The sequence below is a fragment of the Coregonus lavaretus genome (assembly GCF_964263955.1).
Source record: "Coregonus lavaretus genome assembly, chromosome: 3".
Lineage (NCBI taxonomy): Eukaryota > Metazoa > Chordata > Actinopteri > Salmoniformes > Salmonidae > Coregonus > Coregonus lavaretus.
The window spans coordinates 45126259-45152754 of NC_139990.1; the positions used below are offsets into that span (position 1 = coordinate 45126259).

At 43.6% G+C, this 26496-nt stretch overlaps 1 pseudogene across 1 annotated transcript; it reads right to left on the reverse strand.

Annotated features, from left to right (window-relative positions):
- Positions 1-3060: 3060 nt before the first annotated feature.
- Positions 3061-26452, reverse strand: LOC311107456 (sodium-dependent neutral amino acid transporter B(0)AT3-like; annotated as a pseudogene). The gene is made up of 15 exons: positions 26396-26452; positions 22778-22931; positions 8815-8955; positions 8307-8444; positions 7597-7778; positions 6841-6951; positions 6493-6605; positions 6343-6364; positions 5688-5790; positions 5416-5572; positions 5007-5191; positions 4250-4331; positions 3687-3812; positions 3427-3589; positions 3061-3228 (listed from the first exon to the last, which is right to left on the reverse strand). The product of its transcript is annotated as a sodium-dependent neutral amino acid transporter B(0)AT3-like (transcript).
- Positions 26453-26496: the final 44 nt, after the last annotated feature.

The following is a 26496-nucleotide window of genomic DNA, read 5'->3' on the forward strand; positions in this document are numbered from 1 at the left end:
CTCTGGCCATTTCCTCATTCACATACCAGGGGGCCATTCTAGAAAAGACCAACACAGAGGCTAGCTACATGACTTTACTAAAACATGGGAAAAGTCTGGTTACATTTGACAAGATCAGATTATGTTCAGTGACAGACACAGGATGGATTCTGATTCATAAACCCTCATGTTAATTATCTTAGTGCCACCAGTCTTCACATCTTGCACCTTATTCTAGATCCCAAGTAACTCCTCTTAATGACGTTTTTTTCGTATCTCAGAAACCATCTCATATAAACGTATCTCAGACAAAACATTGTCAAAGAGAAAGTACATCACACCGCAAATGTTGTTTTTAAGTTGTTTGTGCCTTTGCCCATCTGAAATTAATTCAAATAGTATTTCAGCGTTATTAAACATGACTTGCAGTTCAGATTCTGAGGCCTACATATAAAATGGCTCCCATAGGTCATTAGGTCAAATAATCTGCAGCAGGGTACACATTCTGTTTACCTCAAATCTGGCAATAACATACTGTACCTCAGGAAGACATTTCACAATACATCAAGCCAAGAACACACATTTTAAACACATCTTAAATCCCTAAAATCAAAGAAATTTGAGCATTTCAAGCACTGTACTTCGATGTGCTGCTTCAATGTGCACTAAACTGCAGAGCAAAACCAAGACAACAATTCCAATCCTCCATGGGGGAAAAAAAGATATTAACATTTCTCAAGACATTTCTCAAACGATCCCAACATCACCTTGGCTCTGATGTTAGGGTGAATCCTTGCTGGTGCTCCTTGACGAGTTGTTTTTTGCCATGTGTCCTACATGGGGGATGCTCCTCTTTCCTGAGAGCTGGAATTCAAGCTACAGTAGTCTGAAAGGCTTGATAGAATCAGTGTGTAAAAGTGCAGCATTGTATGAAAGTGCCAGAAAGGCAGAATGAGCAAAGGGAAAACAAAAGCAGCCAGAGTATTCCAAAGCACGTGACGATGAGGGGACAATATCCCCCCCCCCCCCCCCCCCCCACAGAAAGGGTAACCATGTCACTCGCATGACACATAAACACGCATGCGCATACAGACGAAAACCCACACACAGACACACACGTGCATGCGTGCACACGCACACACTGTACACGCATAAAGAGACCACTTCAGTTCTTACAAAACTGGACCGGTAATAACATGAAACCATAACAAATGACGCAAAAGTTATTCACAGTATGTAAGTTATACTGAACAGAAATATAAACGCAACATGTAAAAGTCTTGATCTCATGTTTCATGAGCTGAAATAAAAGATCCCAGAAATGTTCTATACGTACAAAAATCGTATTTCTTTCAAATTTTGTGCACAAATTTGTTCGCATCCCTGTTAGTGAGCATTTCTCCTTTGCCAAGATAATCCATCCAACTGACAGGTTTGGCATATCAAGAAGCTGATTAAACAGCATGATCATTACACAGTTGCACCTTGTGCTGGGGACAATAAAAGGCCACTCTAAAATGTACAGTTTTGTCACACAACACAATGCCACAGATGTCTCAAGTTTTGAGGGAGCGTGCAATTGGCATGCTGACTGCAGGAATGTCCACCAGAGCTGTTGCCAGAGAATTTAATGTTCATTTCTCTACCACAAGCCACCTCCAACGTCATTTTAGAGAATTTGGCAGTACGTCCAACCGGCCTCACAACCGCAGACCACTTGTAACCACGCCAGCCCAGGACCTCCACATCCGACTTCTTCACCTGCGGGATCATCTAAGACCACCCACCCAGACAGCTGATGAAACTGAGGAGTATTTCTGCCTTTAATAAAGCCCTTTTGTAGCAAAAAAGTGGGTGGGCCTATGGCTGCGCCCCTGCCCATTCATGTGAAATCCATAGATTAGGGCCTAATTTATTTATTTAAATTGACTGATTTCCTTATATGAACTGTAACTCCGTAAAGTCGTTGAAATTGTTGCATGTTGTGTTTATATTTTTGTTCAGTATACATGGCATTGTTTAGACATATTACAAATTAAACACAACACAAACAAATAATTGCATCATTCATTGTTGGGTGTATTTAGTCTTGATGGTCATGCTATGCTAATCATGCTATGCTAATCATGCTATGCTAATCATGTATGAGCTGATTGGAAGCCCTACTCTTGCCATGTGAGCCACAAAGCAGTGAACACAGGGAGCATACAGTACATTCTTGAACAATTCATTTTACGTCTGCGTGAGTGGCCAGTAATTGATTAATCCAAACAAATATTTTGATCTGAAAGGAAAGCTAATGTGGATATCACAGACTGTTCAGGAAAGCCAATCAATCCTTCTAAGTGAGTTCTGCATCATTAGCCATGGAAAGATATTTATATCTTCATTAGAACAAATACTGGCACATCAAACAGAGGATGTAAGGAGCTTTCCGTATTTAGTTCCGTTCAGTCTGCCTCTGTTTTTCCATATGGATATCACTGTGCAGTGATGAACTTGGCTGGCTACTGGTCCTCTTGCATCAGTCTCACCAATAACAAGCCACATATGCCATACAAAAAGCAGGAAGCTGTGGGAGTAAAAAATAGTGCTCAAACACTGTTGAATCATATCAATTGAATAAGGTTTATTTACTTAATATTAACCTATAAATTGTATCAATATCATTGCCCATCTGACCTATGTAGCAAAAAGTAATTATGTTTTGAAAAAGAGAAGGTCATTCAATAATGAAAGATTATGATAGTGAGTGTTGTTTTAATGTACAGTGCAGGTAAAAATTATGACACTGAATTGACCACCAAGTACCCTGTCGGGAATGTGTGTGTGTGTGTGTGTGTGTGTGTGTTTTGTGTGTGTGTGTGTGTGTGTTTGGTGTCTGTGTGTGTGTGTGTGTGTTTTGTGTGTGTGTGTGTGTGTGTGTGTGTGTGTGTGTGTGTGTGTGTGTGTGTGTGTGTGTGCGTGTGTGTGTGTGTGTGTATCAGAGGGGTTGGGTACAGCAGAAGACACATTTCTGTCTGATATGGATAAAGTATTCTTCTTCACTTTTCTACATGTCTCCGAACTTAAGTGTCATTCTCAAAGGGGGTTGTGATTGCCTCTGTCCATGATCCGTTTCTTCAGGAAGAGGGTGGATCTGTAGAGGGCCACTAGAGGGATGGAGACACAGGGTAGAGCAGACAGCGCCACACAGATAGCAAACACCCAGCGGGGATAGGGCTGCACCTCAGCCATGGGGAAGTGGACCTATGGAAAGGAGAGGATGTGTTTTACCCAGTTCATCTAAAAATATATCTCATTTGCATCAATTTACTGGATGTAAAATGACTGGATTAAACAATAAGTAATATAATAATTTATTCATATCTGTATCTTGTCCTACTTCAGCCTGAAGTGATGCAACATTGCAACATGAATCAACGTGCAACAAAATCTGTCTCTTACATAGTCAGGGTTCCATGCAGTGTAAGTGGGTTGAGTTTCAGCCTAGACTATCACATAAGCCAGGAAGACCACCAGCAGCATCAGAGGGCTGATCACTCTCCACTTGGCCTGCCAGAAAATGTTAGGCCTTCGCCCCGTCATCCGCTCTATGTCATCACTGAACCTGAGAACATAGAAACATTCTCAGATGAGTTTCAGAAAGAAAAACAAAGGTTTAGTACTATTTTGTTATCTTTGCACTTGAGATTGAGCTTGTTCACAAGTGAGATAATTTATAGATGAAAAAAAAATTATGAAGTAGTACTAAGTTGTTTATCCCATAGATGTAAACCACAGCGATTATCTCAAAGAAGGCTATGATGAGTAGAGGCAGGTATCCTACATACTTGTGTCAGTGTTTTGAGGTGGATGTGGGGTTGGAGTCAGGCGCAGGACACAGAAGCTTAGTCCAAACAGACTTTACTTGTCAGCAAATGACAATACAAAATAAAGGGCCTCAAATAACGGAGGCGAGCGATACGCAAAACAGTGCGTAAAACACTAAACATAAGCGATGCGCAAACAGTGCGTCAATACACTTAATAACAAGAATGCAAAATCCAAAACCTCAACGGACAGGCGTACAACAACACACAACTACAAACAAAACCAAAGGAAACTTATAGGTGACATAATCAGGACAGGATAAGACACAGGTGCACCAAACAGACAAAACCAAACAAACACAGAGAACATCAAACGGTAGCAGCTAGTACTCCGGGGACGACGAACGCCGAAGCCTGCCCGAACAAGGAGGAGGAGCAGCCTCGGCGGAATTCGTGACATGTTGAAGATCTCCAGCCAGTAGTTTCCTGAGCCCATGGTAAAGATCAGTGCCACAGTGAAGGAGGTGAGGCACATCAACCCTAAGAAAACAAACAGACAAATACATTATTATCCATGACAGTTTTTATAAAATGTATATTTGAAAGTATTTTCTGACTTTATTAAACAGATGGAGAGAGAGAGAGGATGAAAGTTGGGAAAGCTAGAGAGAGTTTGTGTCAAAGGGCAGTTTAGACCAGATTTGAAACTTATGGCAACACCAGCATTACCGCTAGACTAGCCAGGCCATGACCAGCCAGACCACTACCAGCTAGGCCACTAGATATTAGAATAGCTGGGAACATTGGGTAGAATGTTTTGGAGTCTGTAGGAGCTTGAATGGTATGTCTACAGCCTAGTTAGAGTAGCCAGAAAAATGCATGTTTTTAGACGAGAAGAAAAATCTATTTTCACGAAAAGAGTGTAGCATTCACAACCCTTTGCTAGGCTGAGAACATTGTGTAGAAATTGTTTCAAGTCTGTGAAAGCGTGTGTGGAATGCTAATATATACCTAGCAACTACTTTGCGCTATTCTGATTGGACAGATGTAATTTCATTGTTGGAGGAGAACAGAAATTAGTTGAATTGATGTATGACTGTAAATGTAGTCAGTTCATCATTAAATCTGCTAAATAATCTCCATCCAGTGTTTGTCTATATAAAGAGTCATCCATCCACCTTCCAAAGAACCCTCAAACTACATATTATTGTTTACCTGTGAAGATTTCTTTAGGCATCCACGAGGGCACCATTTTCGGGTCCAGCAGTGGTTTGAGGACCCCTTCTAGATTGCTAAACATGGAGGACAGGCCCAGGCAGAAGAGCATGATGAAGAACCGCCCATACCTTTATCACTGCCTCTGTGAACACTATGAAGGCCAGTCCTGTCCCTGAGGCACTCTACAGGTAAGAGACAGGAACACACACACACACGCAGGCAACACAAACACACACAGGCACACACACACACACAGATACACGCAGGCAACACAAACACACACACACAAACACAGAGGGAGCGAGAAGAGAGAGGGTGAGATAGACACAGTCTTAAACAGTTTTTCGTAAACAAAATATGATAACATAATGACTTTATTATCCCCATGGGGAACTTTTGGTTGCACCTGGTCAAGCAAGGTTTGAAGATTGCACGTCTTCAAGTTGAGGTTAGCATCTTCCGACTGGTCGGTCTCATTCAGGTGGGTCAGCCAGTCTTTATAGTTTTCAGCTGTTATATTCTCATCTCCAATATTGAATGCATTTGTCAAGGCCATAATATTCCTGTAGAAGTGCATGTATAAAAATCATTATAAAAATGTACCAAGCCAATTGCAATAAAACAAAAATGTATATAAATGTCCAAGCCTGCATTGATTAACAAAATACTGAGACATATCCGATAACACAGTCATTGAGGTTAGCATTCGCCTTGAATCCAAGGATGGCAAAAATAGGAATGGATGCGTAGATGTAAAGCTGTTGGCACATCCCACTATAATCTGGAGGCGAAAGAAATGCACACCTGTTTAGGCGAGATGCTGGCTAATGGAGTAGAACACCTGTTTAGGAGAGGTGCTGGCTAATGGAGTAGAACACCTGTTTAGGAGAGGTGCTGGCTAATGGAGTAGAACACCTGTTTAGGAGAGGTGCTGACAAATGGAGTAGAACACCTGTTTAGGAGAGGTGCTGGCTAATGGAGTAGAACACCTGTTTAGGAGAGGTGCTGGCTAACGGAGTAGAACACCTGTTTAGGAGAGGTGCTGGCTAACGGAGTAGAACACCTGTTTAGGAGAGGTGCTGGCTAATGGAGTAGAACACCTGTTTAGGAGAGGTGCTGGCTAACGGAGTAGAACACCTGTTTAGGCGAGGTGCTGGCTAACGGAGTAGAACACCTGTTTAGGAGAGGTGCTGGCTAACGGAGTAGAACACTTGATAAAGGAGGAGAGCCTCACACTCTAGGAGCTCAGATGCAATAATTTAATAACCTGATAAACAACGATTCGACAGACAAGCTGTCTTCATCAGGGTATCAGGACACATCCCACTATAACAGCTTCACGTTCACAATTATTCCTGAAGGAAGAATACAATACAAATGTTTTAGTCACAAACAATTGAGCGATATTTTCAATTGTTTTCCGTTGTTGTTTACATATTGTAGGACAGTCACTGTCATGTGTGATGAATGTAGGTGCTCTTACTTCTGAGGATTGTAACTGGAGAACGCAAAGAGGCCTCCAAAGGCCAGTGACAGGGAGAAGAAGATTTGAGTGGCAGCATCCAACCACACCTTAGGATTCTTCAGTGTTTCCCACTGCCAAGAGATGAGATTCAAAATAGTTACCGGAAATAACTGATATACTGCAGGACAGTGGCTTTACAATGAGGATGTTTTATTTTGAATTGTTTTCTCAGAATGTTGAGGAGGACCGTTCCTCTCTACCTCCCTGGAGGTGGTAGGCCTAATAAATAAAACATGTTTCCTCCAAATATCAGCCATCAGAACTACACAATGTGTTCATAAGGATGCTGTGTAAAGTTTCTCTCACATTTGAAGTGAACAGATATACCAGACCATCAGTTGCTCCTGGCAGGGTCATGGCTCGGATCAGAAAGATGGTTAGCACAAGGTATGGGAATGTGGCTGTCACATACACTGCCTTTACAAAAAAAAACAGCAAACAGATACAAAGTCCCAACCTTTCTTGGTAGCATTTAGAAACGTATACATTCACATTATTGGTGATGAAGAGTATAACTGATTGATTTCTGTCAACATATACAGCGGTAACATTCATTATGTTCCGGAAATGTTGTTCTATAACTTTCCTTTTAGTTATTATTGAGGGGGCGACATCTGTACAATAAAGATGGTTTCTAGCAGTAAAAAAAACATTGCAACTGTGTGAATGTAGATTTTTCTGTTCACTTCCAAGGCTTTTTGAAGTCCAGACAACTGCTTGCTGACTGCCCATTGGGCCAGCTGCTTGCTGACTGCCCGTTGGGCCAGCTGTGAATGCTCTAGGAACCTAGACAACCAGTTTGAATACACATGGAAGCCCATCAGATGTTAATGGGCCATCAGCATCCAATGAAGCATGTTCATTTACATCCTGTGAGAAGATCTGTGAGAGGGTTTTGTGCATGCAGGAACAGTCATGTATGCTATTTCTTTTTTTTACATAACAGTGTAGGTTAACAGAAAGAATAAACCATATAGATATCAAACAATCTTGATATAATATTGAATTATTGATATTGGCGCCCAGCACTAGTTTCTAGGAAATGTCAAGATGATAACAAACCTTTCCAGTGGTCTCAATGCCACGAATGAAGCAGACATAGACGATACACCAATCTGTGGCCAGGCACATCACCAGCCACAATTGCAAGGACCCGCTGGTCTCAATATTGGGTGTTATGTTCAGTGTTTTCCAATACCGAAAGTAGTTCACTGCTGTGCTCTTCTCACATTCGCTCACATAACCTGCATAATCAAAGTGACAGAAATGGCTATAAAGATGTTTTAGAAAGTCATTTTGCATACATATGGTTTTTGTAAGAGATTCTGATTCAATACATTACATTTGATACAGTATAAATATTTTATGATAAATATTATTGTTTTCTAAGTCAATGTTGTGTAGTTCTAAAATATATAATTGGAATGGTAATTGATTATCTACCTAGCAACTACGTGCTCTATTCTGATTGGTCAGATGTTGGTTAATTGTTGGAAGGGAACAGGAAGTAGTTGAGTTAATGTATGGCTGTGAATATGGTTAGTTCATTATTAAATCTGCAAAATAGTAATCGGTCTCCATCCAGTGTTTGTCTACAATAAAGAGTCTTAAGTCCACTTTCTAAAGAACCCTCAAACTACGATAACTATTGAATGGCTGAAAATATTGATTTGAATGGTCATCCATCCACTTTCTAAAGAACCCTCAACCTAAAATTACTTGATAACTATTGAATGGCTGAAAAATATTGACTTGAATAGAGTATTAAATACCTGTGAGGTTTTGGTTAACAGGACAGTCCCTCCAGGGTAGTGGATTTTGGAACGAGTGGAAGAAGTGCCAGAGGACCCAGGCCAGTTTGGTGTTGTAGAACAGCCCCACCAGGAAGCACACTATCATGGAGGCCACACCTGTGCACAGAGATAGTCCATGATTCAGACCCCCAGGCCAGCAGAACCTCTGTCTCCACTGAAGCCCATAAGGTGAGGGGCAACAATTCAATGGGAAAGAAGGGAAGTTAAATTCTCAGCATGAAAAGTAGATGATTGTAACTAGGGTTGCAAAATTCGAGTACATTTAGAAAATTCCCAGGTTTTCCAGAAATCTTGGTTGGAAGATTGCTTATTAAGGAATTTTGCATCCATGAAACCTATAAAATACAATTTCTCAGATATTTCCAACAAACCATCACATTTCCAAACTGTTAGTAACAGTACACATGGAATTATTACACATGTAACTATTTCAGATCTGGATTTCCTTGATGCCAAACCAGCCCACCTACTCCTCCTAGATAGGGTGTGATTGAGTTCCAAACTCCAATGCTTCCCATACGGAGCCTCTGTCCAATGGCCAGCTCCAAATGCAGCAGGTGAAGGCCCTCAAACACCAAGGCAATGAGATAAGGGATCAGGAAAGCACCTTTGAAAGCAGAGTTAACTTTTAGTCAGAATAGCACTAGTAATGTTATTATTTATATGTTTATTTGTCAGGGATCATGTACAACATGCCATTGCACCAGATTTAGCAAGACAGCTAATTTTCATCTGTAGTCCCTGGACAGAAAACAATCAACATCAATACATCAATACATCAATCCAATCCTACAATATAACACACAATTAATATATATACACTACCAGTCAAAAGTTTGGACACACCTACTCATTCAACGTTTTTTCTTTATTTTTACAATTTTTTACATTGTAGAATAATAGTGAAGACATCAAAACTATGAAATAACACATGGAATCATGTAGTAACCAAAAAAGTGTTAACCAAGTCAAATATATTTAATATTTGAGATTCTTCAAATAGCCACCCTTTGCCTTGATGACAGCTTTGCACACTCTTGGTATTCTCTCAAACAGCTTCATGAGGTAGTCACCTGGAATGCATTTCAATTAACATGTGTGCTTTCTTCAAAGTTAATTTTTGGAATGTATTTCCTTCTTAATGCGTTTGAGCCAATCAGTTGTGTTGTGACAAGGTAGGGGGGGGGGGGGGGGGGGGGGTAGAGAAGATAGCCCTATTTGGTAAAAGACCAAGTCCATATTATGGCAAGACAGCTCAAATAAGCAAAGAGAAACGACAGTCCATCATTACTTTAAGACATGAAAGTCAGTCAATACGGAACATTTCAAGAACTTTTAAAGTTTCTTCAAGTGCAGTCACAAAAACCATCAAGCGCTATGATGAAACTGGCCCTCATGAGGACCGTCACAGGAATGGAAGACCCAGAGTTACCTCCGCTGCAGAGGATAAGTTCATTAGAGTTACCAGCCTCAGAAATTGCAGCCCAAATAAATGCTTCACAGAGTTCAAGTCACAGACACATCTCAACATCAACTGTTCAGAGGGAACTGTGTGAATCAGGCCTTCATGGTCGAATTGCTGCAAAGAAACCACTACTAAAGGACACTAATAAGAACAAGAGACCTGCTTGGGCCAAGAAACACGAGCAATGGACATTAGACCGTTGGAAATTTGTCCTTTGGTCTGGAGTCCAAATTTGAGATTTTTGGTTCCAACCGCCGTGTCTTTGTGAGACATGGTGTGGGTGAACGGATGATCTCCGCATGTGTAGTTCTCACCGTAAAGCATGGAGGAGGAGGTGCTATGTTGTGGGGGTGCTTTGCTGGTGACACTGTCTGTGATTTATTTAGAATTCAAGGCACACTTAACCAGCATGGCTACCACAGCATTCTGCAGCGATATGCCATCCCATCTGGTTTGGGCTTAGTGGGACTATCATTTGTTTTTCAACAGGACAATGACCGAACACACCTCCAAGCTGTGGAAGGGCTATTTGACCAAGAAGGAGAGTGATGGAGTGCTGCATCAGATGACCTGGCCTCCACAATCCCCCGACCTCAACCCAATTGAGATGGTTTGGGATGAGTCGGACCGCAGAGTGAAGGAAAAGCATGTGGGAACTCCTTCAAAACGGTTGGAAAAACATTCCAGGTGAAGCTGGTTGAGAGAATGCCAAGAGTGTCCAAAGCTGTCATCAAGGCAAAGGGTGGCTATTTGAAGAATCTCAAATATAAAATATATTTTGATTTGTTTAACACTTTTTTGGTTACTACATGATTCCATATGTGTTATTTCATAGTTTTGATGTCTTCACTATTATTCTACAATGTAAAAAATAGTACAAATAAAGAAAAACCCTTGAATGAGTAGGTGTGTCCAAACTTTTGACTGGTACTATATATCGATATATAAATAATAATGAAAATATATATAATTATCAAAATATACAATAGACAATAACATGCTAATTTTACGTCAGAGTTTAAATGTCCCTTGGTCCTACAGTATCTGACATCTTAAGAGTGGGAATATCTTACTGTTCACATGACTGGTTTGCCTTCAGCCACTTATTCAGGTTTGCCTTGAAGCTAGCAAAGGTATTTTACTCTCTCACACTGGTTGGCAGGTTATTCCATAATCTAGAAGCTCTGACTGAAAATGCTGTCTGGACAAATTTAGTGGACCTAAACTGAGTTGAGCAGTCCCCTCTGGTTGAAGCTCTTGTTGTCCTGGTATTGTCCTTGCAATATGTAACAAACTGCTTAAGAGGTGGTGGGGCAAGGTCATGAGTGACCTTAAACAGCAGAGAAGTGTTGGCAAGGCATAAGAAACTGTCAAAGCTCAGTAGGTTGTATTTCTTAATGACATTGCAGTGGTGATAAGTGTTTGGTTTTTCTATTTATAGAGCTTTTGAAGTGGTTTCATTGCTGTGATACTACAGGTTGTGACACAGTACGAGAGACGGGATAAAATAAATGAGTACATGTACTTGTTTAGCAGCATTTGTTGACATTTGGTTTATGATCAATGTGAAATTTACCAGGTTGCGTTTTGCTGTTCCATATACTTGTTTTTTTTAGTTTTTGGAAGGAAAGGTTAGTCAATAATTAAAGTATTTAAAATGTGACACCAACTCGATCCTCTGTCCCTTTACAGTTACCTCAGGCTGATGGGTGTTTGTGCTAGCTGATAGGTTGTGGGTTGACAGTTTGGATAGCAGCACATTGTGGTTCACTGTGTCGAACACTTCCTTTAAATTTAAGAAAACAGCTCCCACAACTCCACCTTTGTCAAGTTTGGACTTTATTTCCTCGACAAAGAAGCAGTTTGCCGTTTCGGTTGAATGATGTGTCCTGAAACCAAACTGCATTGGATGGAGAGTGAACTGAGTTTAGGTGGGCTATTAATTGGTTGGCCACCACGTTTTCTACCACCTTGGATATGATTGGCAGAATGCTGATGGGCCTATAATTGGCCACATCAGTTGGATCTCTAGCCTTGAACATTGGTGTTATGACAGCAGATTTCCAGTCGTCAGGGAACACTGCTTGTTTAATTGTTAAAAAAAAAAACTGGCAATTTCTGGAAAGTTATCGGATTTTTGCAACACTAATTTCTCACAATAGATACTCACTTTTAGGAGCTGAGCGCTGGATACTGTACTTGTCCACTGTACAGTCGTGGTCAAAGTTTTAAGAATGACACAAGTATTGGTCTTCACAAAGTTTGCTGCTTCAGTGCTTTTAGATATTTTTGTCAGATGTTACTATGGTATACTGAAGTATAATTACTGTCACGATCGTCTGAAGAAGCGGACCAATACGCAGCGCGTGGAGTGAACATGATGACTTTTATTTAATAAAGCAACCACGAAAAACAACAAATGACGATAGTGAAGTCCTCTGTAACACTGACAGAAACATGGAACAAAAACCCACAAAACCAAGGTGAAACCACACAGTATAAATATGGCTCCCAATCAGAGATAACGAGCCGACAGCTGACACTCGTTACCTCCGATTGGGAGTCATATGACTAAATCAACATCAAAACCAAACATAGAAATGAAACAACTAGATCCCACATAGAACTACACCCAAATGAAAATGACAACCCTGGCTCACTACTAAGAGTCCCGGAGCCAGAACGTCACAGTACCCCCCCCTAAAGGCGCGGACTGCGACCGCGCCTCACAACCCCACAATAGGGGAGGGCTGGGTGGGTGTTGCTCCCCGGAGGCGGTTCCGGCTCCGGGCTTGACCACCACCCCACTATAGTTACTACCCGCTTTCTTAACCTCCTCCCAATGACCACCCTCCACTTAAACCCACCTGGATTAAGGGGCAGCACCGGACTAAGAGGCAGCACCAGGCTGAGGGACAGCACCGGACTAAGGGGCAGCACTGGACTAAGGGGCAGCACTGGACTAAGGGGCAGCACCTGACTAAATGGCGGATCCTGGCTGGCTGGCTCTGGCGGATCCTGGCTGGACGGCTCTGGCGGATCCTGGCTGGACGGCTCTGGCGGATCCTGGCTGGACGGCTCATGGCTGGCTGACGGATCTGGCTGCTCATGGCTGGCTGACGGATCTGGCTGCTCATGGCTGGCTGACGGATCTGGCTGCTCATGGCTGGCGGAAGGCTCTGGCTGATCCCGTCTGGCGGAAGGCTCTGGCTGCTCCTGTCTGGCGGAAGGCTCTGGCTGATCCGGTCTGACGGAAGGCTCTGGCTGCTCCTGTCTGGCGGAAGGCTCTGGCTGATCCTGTCTGGCGGAAGGCTCTGGCTGATCCTGTCTGGCGGAAGGCTCTGGCTGATCCTGTCTGGCGGAAGGCTCTGGCTGATCCTGTCTGGCGGAGAGCTCTAGCGGCTCCGGTCTGGCGGACGGCTCTGAAGGCTCATGGCAGACGGGCGGCTTTGCAGGCTCAGTACAGACGGGCAGTTCAGACGGCGTTGGGCAGACGGACAGTTCAGACGGCGTTGGGCAGACGGGCAGTTCAGGCGCCGTTGGGCAGACGGGCAGTTCAGACGGCGTTGGGCAGACGGACAGTTCAGGCGCCGTTGGGCAGACGGGCAGTTCAGACGGCGTTGGGCAGACGGACAGTTCAGGCCCCGTTGGGCAGACGGCAGACTCTGGCCGTCTGAGGCGCACCGTAGGCCTGGTGCGTGGTGCCGGAACTGGAGGTACCGGGCTGAGGACACGCATCTCAGGGCTAGTGCGGGGAGAAGCAACAGGGCATGCTTGGCCCTGGGGACGCACCGTAGGCCTGATGCGTGGTGCCGGAACTGGAGGTACCGGGCTGAGGACACGCATCTCAGGGCTAGTGCGGGGAGAAGCAACAGGGCATGCTTGGCCCTGGGGACGCACCGTAGGCCTGATGCGTGGTGCCGGAACTGGAGGTACCGGGCTGAGGACACGCATCTCAGGGCTAGTGCGGGAAGCAGCAACAGGGCATGCTTGGCCCTGGGGACGCACATAAGGCCTAGTGCGGAGAGCAGCAACAGGGCATGCTGGACCCTGGGGACGCACATAAGGCCTAGTGCGGAGAGCAGGAACAGGCCGGGCCGGGCTGGCGACGCGCACCGTATCTCTGGTGCGAGAGGCCGGAACAGGCCGGGCCGGGCTGGCGAAGCGCACCGTATCCCTGGTGCGTGGAGTAGGAACAGGCCGGGCTGGGCTGGCGACGCGCACCGTATCCCTGGTGCGAGTGGCCGGAACAGGCCGGGCCGGGCTGGCGAAGCGCACCGTATCCCTGGTGCGTGGAGTAGGAACAGGCCGGGCTGAGCTGGCGACGCGCACCGTATCCCTGGTGCGAGTGGCCGGAACAGGCCGGGCCGGGCTGGCGAAGCGCACCCTATCCCTGGTGCGTGGAGCAGGAACAGGCCGGGCTGGGCTGGCGACGCGCACCGCATCCCTGGTGCGAGTGGCCGGAACAGGCCGGGCCGGGCTGGCGTAGCACACCGTGGACCTGGTGCTTGGAGTAGGAACAGGCCGGTCCGTACCGGGAACACACACCACTGGCCTCAACCGAGGATCAGGAACGGGCCGGACCGGACTGGCAACACACATCAGTCTTTCACGCCGTGCCACACACACTTCCCTCCCTCTACTCGCCAATGGCTCCCGTACTCCGTTAGCCTTCTCTCCTTTTCTCCCTGTGGCAGCCTCCTGCTGCCCAGCCGCCCAAGCCATGTGCCCCCCAAAAAATTTTTTTTGGGGTTGCCTCCCGTCCTTCCGACGATGGCCCTGCCGATGCCGTTGCTCCTCTCGCCGTCGCCTCTCCACCGTCTCGTTCCATGGTCGGCGATCCATACCATCCAGGATCTCCTCCCAAGTCCAGGACCCTTTACCGTCCAACAGTTCCTCCCATGTCCAGACCCTTTGCTCCTGGACGCGCTGCTTGGTCCTTTTATGGTGGGTTTTTCTGTCACGGTCGTCTATGTCGTCCAAGTATGACCAAGGCGCAACGTGTCCAAGAAACATGACTTTATTTAGCAAAGTAACCAAAATCCAAAACAAAAGACGACTCAATGAAGTCCACGGTACACAGACCGAAAACGGAACAAAAACCCACAAAACCAAGGAGAAACCACACAGTATAAATATGGCTCCCAATCAGAGATAACGAGCCGACAGCTGACACTCGTTACCTCCGATTGGGAGTCATATGACTAATCAAGCACAATCACCAAACATAGAAATCAACAACCTAGACACCCCAACATAGAAATACACCCAAACAAATGAAAATGAACAACCCTGGCTCAAATATCAAAGTCCATGGAGCCAGAGTGTCACAATTACAAGCATTCCATAAGTGTCAAAGGCTTTTATTGACAATTACATTAAGTTTATGCAAAGAGTCAATATTTGCAGAGTTGACCCTTCTTTTTCAAGACCTCTGCAATCCGCCCTGGCATGCTGTCAATTAACTTCTGGGCCACATCCTGACTGATGGCAGCCCATTCTTGCATAATCAATGCTTGGAGTTTGTCAGAATTTGTGCGTTTTTGTTATGTCCACCCGCCTCTTGAGGATCGACCACAAGTTCTCAATGGGATTAAGGTCTGGGGAGTTTCCTGACCATGGACCCAAAATTTCAATGTTTTGTTCCCGAGCCACTTAGTTATCACTTTTGCCTTATGGCAAGGTGCTCCATCATGCTGGAAAAGGCATTGTTCGTCATCAAACTGTTCTTGGCTGGTTGGGAGAAGTTGCTCTCGGAGGATGTGTTGGTACCATTCTTTATTCATGGCTGTGTTCTTAGGCAAAATTGTGAGTGAGCCCACTCCCTTGGCTGAGAAGCAACTCCACACATGAATGGTCTCAGGATGCTTTACTGTTGGCACGACACAGGACTGATGGTAGCGCTCACCTTGTCTTCTCCGGACAAGCTTATTTCCGGATGCCCCAAACAATCGGAAAGGGGATTCATCAGAGAAAATGACTTTACCCCAGTCCTCAGCAGTCCAATCCCTGTACCCTTTGCAGAATATCAGTCGGTCCCTGATGTTTTTCCTGGAGAGAAGTGGCTTCCTCATTGCCCTTCTTGACACCAGGCCATCCTCCAAAAGTCTTCGCCTCACTGTGCGTGCAGATGCACTCACACCTGCCTGCTGCCATTCCTGAGCAAGCTCTGCACTGGTGGTGCCCTGATCCCACAGCTGAATCAACTTTAGGAGACGGTCCTGGCGCTTGCTGGACTTTCTTGGGCGCCCTGAAGCCTTCTTCACAACAATTGAACCTCTCTCCTTGAAGTTCTTGATGATCCGATAAGTGGTTGATTTAGGTGCAATCTTACTAGCAGCAATATCCTTGCCTGTGAAGCCCTTTTTGTGCAAAGCAATGATGATGTTATGTGTTTCCTTGCAGGTAACCATGGTTAACAGAGGAAGAACAATGATTTCAAGCACCACCCTCCTTTTAAAGCTTCCAGTCTGTTATTCTAACTCAATCAGCATGACAGAGTGATCTCCAGCCTTGTCCTCGTCAACACTCTCACCTGTGTTAACGAGAGAATCACTGACATGATGTCAGCTGGTCCTTTTGTGGCAGGGCTGAAATGCAGTGGAAATGTTTTTTAGGGATTAAGTTCATTTTTATGGCAAAGAGGGACTTTGCTATTAATTGCAATTCATCTGATCACTCTTCATAACATTCTGGAGTATATGCAAATTGCCATCATAAAAACTGAGGCAGCAAAACTTTTGACCACGACTGTATAACATCACAGTCAGGTTATCAAAATGGCATGATCTTGAACCATCCTGATAGTATTTCTACAGTGGGTCAATGATAGGTAGGACTAACATCAAATATTACGGTGACGGTTAAGTTAAGTGCCAAACAAAACAAGCTAAACAATGTGCTCTAACAGTAGGATATTTTCCATCTCACTGCCCTGTTTGAGATCTAATTATCAAGTGTTATGTAAAAAATAGATAAGTTAAAAAAATAAAAATTCAAGAGCAGCAGTAAAATAAAATAACTTTAGCGAGGCTATATACAGGGGGTACCGGTACAGAGTCAATGTGCGGGGGCACCGGGTAGTTGAGGTAATTGAGGTAATATGTACATGTGGGTAGAGTTAAAGTGATTATGCATAGTCATGCATAGATAATAAACAGAGTAGCAGCAGTGTAAAAGAGGGGGTAGGGTGGCTGGAGTCTTTGACAATTTTGAGGGCCTTCCTCTGACACCGCCTGGTATAGAGGTCCTGGATGGCAGGAAGCTTGGCCCCAGTGATATACTGGGCCGTACGCAATACCCTCTGTAGTGCCTTGCGGTCGGAGGCCGAGCAGTTGCCATACCAGGCGGTGATGCAACCAGTCAGGATGCTCTTGATGGTGCAGCTCTATAACTTTGAGGATCTGAGGAACCATGCCAAATCTTTTCAGTTTCCTGAAGGGGAATAGGTTTTGTGGTGCCATCTTCACGACTGTCTTGGTGTGTTTGGACCATGATAGTTTGTTGGTGCTATCGGAAGAATCCCGGAACATATTCCAGTCTGTGCTAGCAAAACAGTCCTGTAGCTTAGCATCTGCGTCATCTGACCACTTCCTTATTAACCGAGTCACTGGTGCTTCCTGCTTTAGTTTTTGCTTATAAGTAGGAATCAGGAGGATAGAGTTATGGTCAGATTTGCCAAATGGAGGGCGAGGGAGAGCTTTGTACGCGTTTCTGTGTGTGGAGTAAAGGTGGTCTAGATTTTTTTTCCCTCTGGTTGCACATTTAACGAGCTGGTAGAAATTAGGTAGAACGAATTTAAGAGTTTAAATGTCCCTTGGTCCTACAGTATCTGACATCTTAAGAGTGGGAATATCTTACTGTTCACATGACTGGTTTGCCTTCAGCCACTTCTTCAGGTTTGCCTTGAAGCTAGCAAAGGTATTTTACTCTCTCACACTGGTTGGCAGGTTATTCCATAATCTAGAAGCTCTGACTGAAAATGCTGTCTGGACAAATTTAGTGGACCTAAACTGAGTTGAGCAGTCCCCTCTGGTTGAAGCTCTTGTTGTCCTGGTATTGTCCTTGCAATATGTAACAAACTGCTTAAGAGGTGGTGGGGCAAGGTCATGAGTGACCTTAAACAGCAGAGAAGTGTTGGCAAGGCATAAGAAACTGTCAAAGCTCAGTAGGTTGTATTTCTTAATGACATTGCAGTGGTGATAAGTGTTTGGTTTTTCTATTTATAGAGCTTTTGAAGTGGTTTCATTGCTGTGATACTACAGGTTGTGACACAGTACGAGAGACGGGATAAAATAAATGAGTACATGTACTTGTTTGGCAGCATTTGTTGACATTTGGTTTATGATCAATGTGAAATTTACCAGGTTGCGTTTTGCTGTTCCATATACTTGTTTTTTTTAGTTTTTGGAAGGAAAGGTTAGTCAATAATTAAAGTATTTAAAATGTGACACCAACTCGATCCTCTGTCCCTTTACAGTTACCTCAGGCTGATGGGTGTTTGTGCTAGCTGATAGGTTGTGGGTTGACAGTTTGGATAGCAGCACATTGTGGTTCACTGTGTCGAACACTTCCTTTAAATTTAAGAAAACAGCTCCCACAACTCCACCTTTGTCAAGTTTGGACTTTATTTCCTCGACAAAGAAGCAGTTTGCCGTTTCGGTTGAATGATGTGTCCTGAAACCAAACTGCATTGGATGGAGAGTGAACTGAGTTTAGGTGGGCTATTAATTGGTTGGCCACCACGTTTTCTACCACCTTGGATATGATTGGCAGAATGCTGATGGGCCTATAATTGGCCACATCAGTTGGATCTCTAGCCTTGAACATTGGTGTTATGACAGCAGATTTCCAGTCGTCAGGGAACACTGCTTGTTTAATTGTTAGATTTACCAGATACGTCACTGTATATGATCGGTCTTATCTTGACAGTCAAGACTACAGTACTGAGACACGTGAGAAGGGTTTTGGATTTACATAAGTATTTATTTTAGGGATATTACTGTAGATCAAGTTTCAAGTTTTAATGTCACATGCACAAGTACAATGAAATGCCTTTCTTGCAAGCTCTAAACCCAACAATGTAGTGATCAACATCAATGTAGTACAAAAAAATTACAAGGTAGAACAAAAACACGAGAAATACAAATAAGAAATAAGAACACCAGAAAGTAAGAAGCTATAGGGTTGCAAAATGTTGGTAATTATCCTAAAATTACCAGGTTTTCCAGAAATCCTGGTTGGAGGATTCACGGATCTCCTGCTTATTCCCTCCTGATTCCAGAAGTCTTCCAACCAGGATTTCTGGAAAACCTGGCAATTTCTGGAAAGTTATCGGATTTTTGCAACACTAATTTCTCACAATAGATACTCACTTTTAGGAGCTGAGCGCTGGATACTGTACTTGTCCACTGTACAGTCGTGGTCAAAGTTTTAAGAATGACACAAGTATTGGTCTTCACAAAGTTTGCTGCTTCAGTGCTTTTAGATATTTTTGTCAGATGTTACTATGGTATACTGAAGTATAATTACAAGCATTCCATAAGTGTCAAAGGCTTTTATTGACAATTACATTAAGTTTATGCAAAGAGTCAATATTTGCAGAGTTGACCCTTCTTTTTCAAGACCTCTGCAATCCGCCCTGGCATGCTGTCAATTAACTTCTGGGCCACATCCTGACTGATGGCAGCCCATTCTTGCATAATCAATGCTTGGAGTTTGTCAGAATTTGTGCGTTTTTGTTATGTCCACCCGCCTCTTGAGGATCGACCACAAGTTCTCAATGGGATTAAGGTCTGGGGAGTTTCCTGACCATGGACCCAAAATTTCAATGTTTTGTTCCCGAGCCACTTAGTTATCACTTTTGCCTTATGGCAAGGTGCTCCATCATGCTCGAAAAGGCATTGTTCGTCATCAAACTGTTCTTGGCTGGTTGGGAGAAGTTGCTCTCGGAGGATGTGTTGGTACCATTCTTTATTCATGGCTGTGTTCTTAGGCAAAATTGTGAGTGAGCCCACTCCCTTGGCTGAGAAGCAACTCCACACATGAATGGTCTCAGGATGCTTTACTGTTGGCACGACACAGGACTGATGGTAGCGCTCACCTTGTCTTCTCCGGACAAGCTTATTTCCGGATGCCCCAAACAATCGGAAAGGGGATTCATCAGAGAAAATGACTTTACCCCAGTCCTCAGCAGTCCAATCCCTGTACCTTTTGCAGAATATCAGTCGGTCCCTGATGTTTTTCCTGGAGAGAAGTGGCTTCCTCATTGCCCTTCTTGACACCAGGCCATCCTCCAAAAGTCTTCGCCTCACTGTGCGTGCAGATGCACTCACACCTGCCTGCTGCCATTCCTGAGCAAGCTCTGCACTGGTGGTGCCCTGATCCCACAGCTGAATCAACTTTAGGAGACGGTCCTGGCGCTTGCTGGACTTTCTTGGGCGCCCTGAAGCCTTCTTCACAACAATTGAACCTCTCTCCTTGAAGTTCTTGATGATCCGATAAGTGGTTGATTTAGGTGCAATCTTACTAGCAGCAATATCCTTGCCTGTGAAGCCCTTTTTGTGCAAAGCAATGATGATGTTATGTGTTTCCTTGCAGGTAACCATGGTTAACAGAGGAAGAACAATGATTTCAAGCACCACCCTCCTTTTAAAGCTTCCAGTCTGTTATTCTAACTCAATCAGCATGACAGAGTGATCTCCAGCCTTGTCCTCGTCAACACTCTCACCTGTGTTAACGAGAGAATCACTGACATGATGTCAGCTGGTCCTTTTGTGGCAGGGCTGAAATGCAGTGGAAATGTTTTTTAGGGATTAAGTTCATTTTTATGGCAAAGAGGGACTTTGCTATTAATTGCAATTCATCTGATCACTCTTCATAACATTCTGGAGTATATGCAAATTGCCATCATAAAAACTGAGGCAGCAAAACTTTTGACCACGACTGTATAACATCACAGTCAGGTTATCAAAATGGCATGATCTTGAACCATCCTGATAGTATTTCTACAGTGGGTCAATGATAGGTAGGACTAACATCAAATATTACGGTGACGGTTAAGTTAAGTGCCAAACAAAACAAGCTAAACAATGTGCTCTAACAGTAGGATATTTTCCATCTCACTGCCCTGTTTGAGATCTAATTATCAAGTGTTATGTAAAAAATAGATAAGTTAAAAAAATAAAAATTCAAGAGCAGCAGTAAAATAAAATAACTTTAGCGAGGCTATATACAGGGGGTACCGGTACAGAGTCAATGTGCGGGGGCACCGGGTAGTTGAGGTAATTGAGGTAATATGTACATGTGGGTAGAGTTAAAGTGATTATGCATAGTCATGCATAGATAATAAACAGAGTAGCAGCAGTGTAAAAGAGGGGGTAGGGTGGCTGGAGTCTTTGACAATTTTGAGGGCCTTCCTCTGACACCGCCTGGTATAGAGGTCCTGGATGGCAGGAAGCTTGGCCCCAGTGATATACTGGGCCGTACGCAATACCCTCTGTAGTGCCTTGCGGTCGGAGGCCGAGCAGTTGCCATACCAGGCGGTGATGCAACCAGTCAGGATGCTCTTGATGGTGCAGCTCTATAACTTTGAGGATCTGACGAACCATGCCAAATCTTTTCAGTTTCCTGAAGGGGAATAGGTTTTGTGGTGCCATCTTCACGACTGTCTTGGTGTGTTTGGACCATGATAGTTTGTTGGTGCTATCGGAAGAATCCCGGAACATATTCCAGTCTGTGCTAGCAAAACAGTCCTGTAGCTTAGCATCTGCGTCATCTGACCACTTCCTTATTAACCGAGTCACTGGTGCTTCCTGCTTTAGTTTTTGCTTATAAGTAGGAATCAGGAGGATAGAGTTATGGTCAGATTTGCCAAATGGAGGGCGAGGGAGAGCTTTGTACGCGTTTCTGTGTGTGGAGTAAAGGTGGTCTAGATTTTTTTTCCCTCTGGTTGCACATTTAACGAGCTGGTAGAAATTAGGTAGAACGAATTTAAGTTTCCCTTCGTTAAAGTCCCCGGCCACTAGGAGCGCTGTCTCTGGTTAGGCGTTTTCCTGTTTACTTATACAGCTCACTGAGTGCAATCTTAGTGCCAGAATCGGTTTGTGGTGGTAAATAGACAGCTACGAAAAATATAGATGAAAACTCTCTTGGTGAATAGTGTGGTCTACAGCTTATCATGAGATACTCTACCTCAGGTGAGAAAAACCTTGAGACTTCCTTAGTATTAGATTTTCTGCACCAGCTGTTGTTTACAAATATACACAGACCGCCACCCCTTGTCTTACCGGAGTCAGCCGTTCTATCCTGCCAAAGTAGCGTATATCCCGCCAGCTGTATGTTATCCATGTCGTTGTTCAGCCACGACTCGGTGAAACATAAGATATTACAGTTTTTAATGTCCCGTTGGTAGGATAATCTTAATCTTAGGTCGTCCAATTTATTTTCAAATGAATTGTCTCTGTCTCTTTCTCATGTGAATGACGGGGATTTGGGCCTTGTCGGGTGTCTGTAGAATATCCTTCGCGTCTGACTCGTTGAAGAACAAATCTTTGTCCAATACGAGGTGAGTAATTGCTGTCCTGATATCCAGAAGCTCTTTTTGGTCATAAGAGATGGTGGCAGAAACATTACAGAATAAATTACAAATAACGCGACAAAACACACATAATAGTACAATTGGTTAGAGGGCTGTAAAACGGCAGCCATCTTCTCCGGCGCCATCTTGAGTTAAGACCATTTTTGATGGTCTCTGTTTTGTTTTTTAAATCCCAAATATTTGATGGTCTTGAATTTGACTCGTCTTGCTCTGGTCGTGATTTGGACTTCAATAGCTTTGATCTCAGTCTTGAGTGACTTGAATAAGGTGGTCTCAGCTACAACACTGTTCTGCTCACCACCAATAGAAACATAAATACACTGTAGTGTTCTTCTAGACGTCATACTGTAGATGAAGGACTGTTACCTCCTCCATAGATCTGACACAAGTAAGGGAATCTCCAGACATTATCCAGACCCACAGCAAAACCTATACAAGTCAGCAGATATTGGACCTTGTTGTCCCACTTGGGCCGTTCACTCCTGTCCTTAATATCCTTAGTAGCCTCCAGTGGCGGCTCCTGAAAAAATTCTCAGGAGGGGCAATTTTTCTGATGATTTAGGTGACCTACACACATTTAAAAAAAGATATGTCCAGCAACAACATGAAGACAGGGGCAGCATATAAGTCAATACCAGAAGCATTTATTGACTGATCTGGGGAGATGGATTCCAGTTTCTGTGACAGATTATAAATAATCTCTGATGCCTTTGTTATATTAGCTTTTGGTTGAATGTACTGTCGTAGTAAATATATAATGTTATAGCTTGGTCTGACTAAAATCTTGTGCATGACCCATTTTGTGTTGGGCGTTTGTTTTCAATCAATGCTGTTCCTATCCTATAACAATGGACAAAAGAGTCCTATCTTGTCAGCCTTGTCAGCAGGTGGCCAAGGACAACACCCACGCCATAGGTCTCTCAGTTCTTCCAACTCACGAGTTCTTGCTCTGAGGACACACACACACACACACATCATCACTGATAACACACACACACACACACATCATCACTGTTAAACACACACACACACACACATCATCACTGTTAAACACACACACACACACACACAAAAATCCCCTCTCTTTAGGCTGAACATTTGAAGACAGAGAACCCGACTCAGAGCCAATGCAACAGTGGAGGGGACCTCGCCCAACTCATCAGGACCAATCAGAAGATCAGAACTACTAGATTCAACCTACATCATTTATTGTATAAAATGTCAGCACACAATGTTTTCGGGGCTCTCTTCAGATAGCTCCCTAAGAGTTTGACGAACGAGTCCGTGCACGCGATTCCAGATATCTTTACCTCTGAATAAACTGCCTTTATTATACCATATCCACCCTGTCCAAAGTCTCTACTTGGTCTCAGTTCTCCAGTAAACTTGTGATTATCAACAGTACACAACGGTAACAAACAATTGGGGGAACTCACGGGGCAGATAGTAAGGTCACAGTGACACAGAAAGCAGTTCAATGTCGGGGCTCGGGGGTACAGAGTCGCTCTCTTACCAGGATCGATTTTCCCTGTGACTGTCAGATCGAGGTCCGCTGCGACCAGGGTGAAGCCGGCCGGCTCCACTTCTCTGTCCGGGACTCTGTCATCCAGCCAAGTCTCCCAGCTGTATTGGATTCCGCTGCCAGCAACGTTTTCATTATTTAGTCCGTTCGTAGCGGGTATGTACACGATCAACAAGATCAGTCCAAAACCCACCACTCGAAATCCATGGTTGGCAGAATGTTTGTAAACTAAGTGTACAAATTAAAAACATAAAATAACGCCACTAAGTGTACAAATTAAAAACATAAAATAACGCCACACTGCAGGTCGCAAAGAGACGCTGCTAGCCGCTATTTGCTTAGTTACGTTCATGGTTACGTCACGTATGACGAAAGCGCGTAAGTGCAAGCCCACAGACACCCATAGAGAATGTATTGAAAGCTTTGAAATTTGAAAAAAATAGATTTTACATGACAGGCTATGAGAGACTTCTGGGCGATTTTCAACCTGACTGAAATCGCCCAAAAACGGGCGGGGCCATTTGAAGCACGACTTTAGCCTGATTTGACATTTAGTGGCAGTCAGATCAGATTACAACACTGATAACTACTGTTGCCGTGATATAATTGATTAGAAAAAAAATCCCTTCCTTTTCCCGTTTGGCAGTGCGTCGCCCATATCGCCCTATTGAACAGGCCGTCCCTGGTAGCCTCATCAACCGCACTCATCTCGTTACTATCCATCTCCTGGTGGTTGTGAACTATGGTATGCAACTATTCTGCCCTGACCATATCCTCTCAGTCTTCATATATTACATGAGGAACCTCCCTAAATCCTTTCTGCCTGACTCTACATCAGTCTCCACCTAGTGTAAAGACAAAAGGAGGGGTACCTGCCATATCAACAGAAATACCAAGGCAGCATCTGAAGGCTCAGCCGTTGCATTGGGATAAAAAATAAAAGTCTGTCTCATTGTTTTGTTTAATCACTGTGTTTGTCCAATGCTTTTATTAATGGCGTGTGTTGATGACAGCACCAATAATGTGTACAAGTAATACAAACAGTCTCTTCAAAGGAACAGGAAATCTACAATGGTAGGTAGGCTAAAGCCTCCTTTGAATTAACAATGAAGATGACTTTAGAGTTGATTGTAGTATTGTATCCATCGTCAGTGGCACACAAATAGTAGTGGTGTAGCAGTGGTACCTTGCCTGTTACAGTGCATTCGGAAAGTATTCAGACCCCTTGACTTTTCCCACATTTTGTAACGTTACTTTCACAGTGTTTTTGAGAATGACTTGAATGTTCTGTTGTTTTGCATGAGTTGAGTACGGGAGTTCATTCATATTGACCTGTGGAGATTCTCACTTCAGTAACTGTGTTGTATCCTGTTATACCCTGCTTTTATATTGTATCTTTAACTACCTAATTTTCCAACTTATTTAGTCTAGTAAATAAAACCTTAAATTAATTATTTGTGGCATTGAGTTAATTTGCGAGTGATTGGGTTCTTGAGGTTCCAGAGCTCGACAACTGTTCAGAATGAAAATATAGTCAAAGTGATTATATTGTTGATAGTATTAACACTATAACGGTTAATGATAACTACTGATGGAGTTAATTCAAGGGTCTCTCTATATCCAACACTTTAATGGTGCCCCTCTTAGATTAATTTGAATAGGATAACCAGATTAATCAAATAAATCAGATCAATGAATTATTCCAGTAATTAATCAGTAAATTATCTTGAATATGAATTAGCTCAAAGTTGCGAGACCAGCACTACACACTGAATGGTAATCCCCTAGGACTATACTATAACAAGACCAGCACTACACACTGAATGGTAATCCCCTAGGACTATACTATAACAAGACCAGCACTACACACTGAATGGTAATCCCCTAGGACTATACTATAACAAGACCAGCACTACACACTGAATGGTAATCCCCTAGGACTATACTATAACAAGACCAGCACTACACACTGAATTGTAATCCCCTAGGACTATACTATAACAAGACCAGCACTACACACTGAATGGTAATCCCCTAGGACTATACTATAACAAGACCAGCACTACACACTGAATGGTAATCCCCTAGGACTATACTATAACAAGACCAGCACTACACACTGAATGGTAATCCCCTAGGACTATACTATAACAAGACCAGCACTACACACTGAATGGTAATCCCCTAGGACTATACTATAACAAGACCAGCACTACACACTGAATGGTAATCCCCTAGGACTATACTATAACAAGACCAGCACTACACACTGAATGGTAATCCCCTAGGACTATACTATAACAAGACCAGCACTACACACTGAATTGTAATCCCCTAGGACTATACTATAACAAGAACATAACAAGAACAAGGGATATAATTTAGTTTAATGTTGACCTTTCAGCACAATAATTACAACAACGTGTCAATCAATGTAAGCTTTAATGGCTTTCCTGCCGTACCTCGTTCCATACAACCTTGGAGTGTAAAATGTAATTAGTGAAAGCAGTATCAAACATATCTATTCCTTTTAGCTCTCAGTGGCCTGAAGTAAACAAATGGA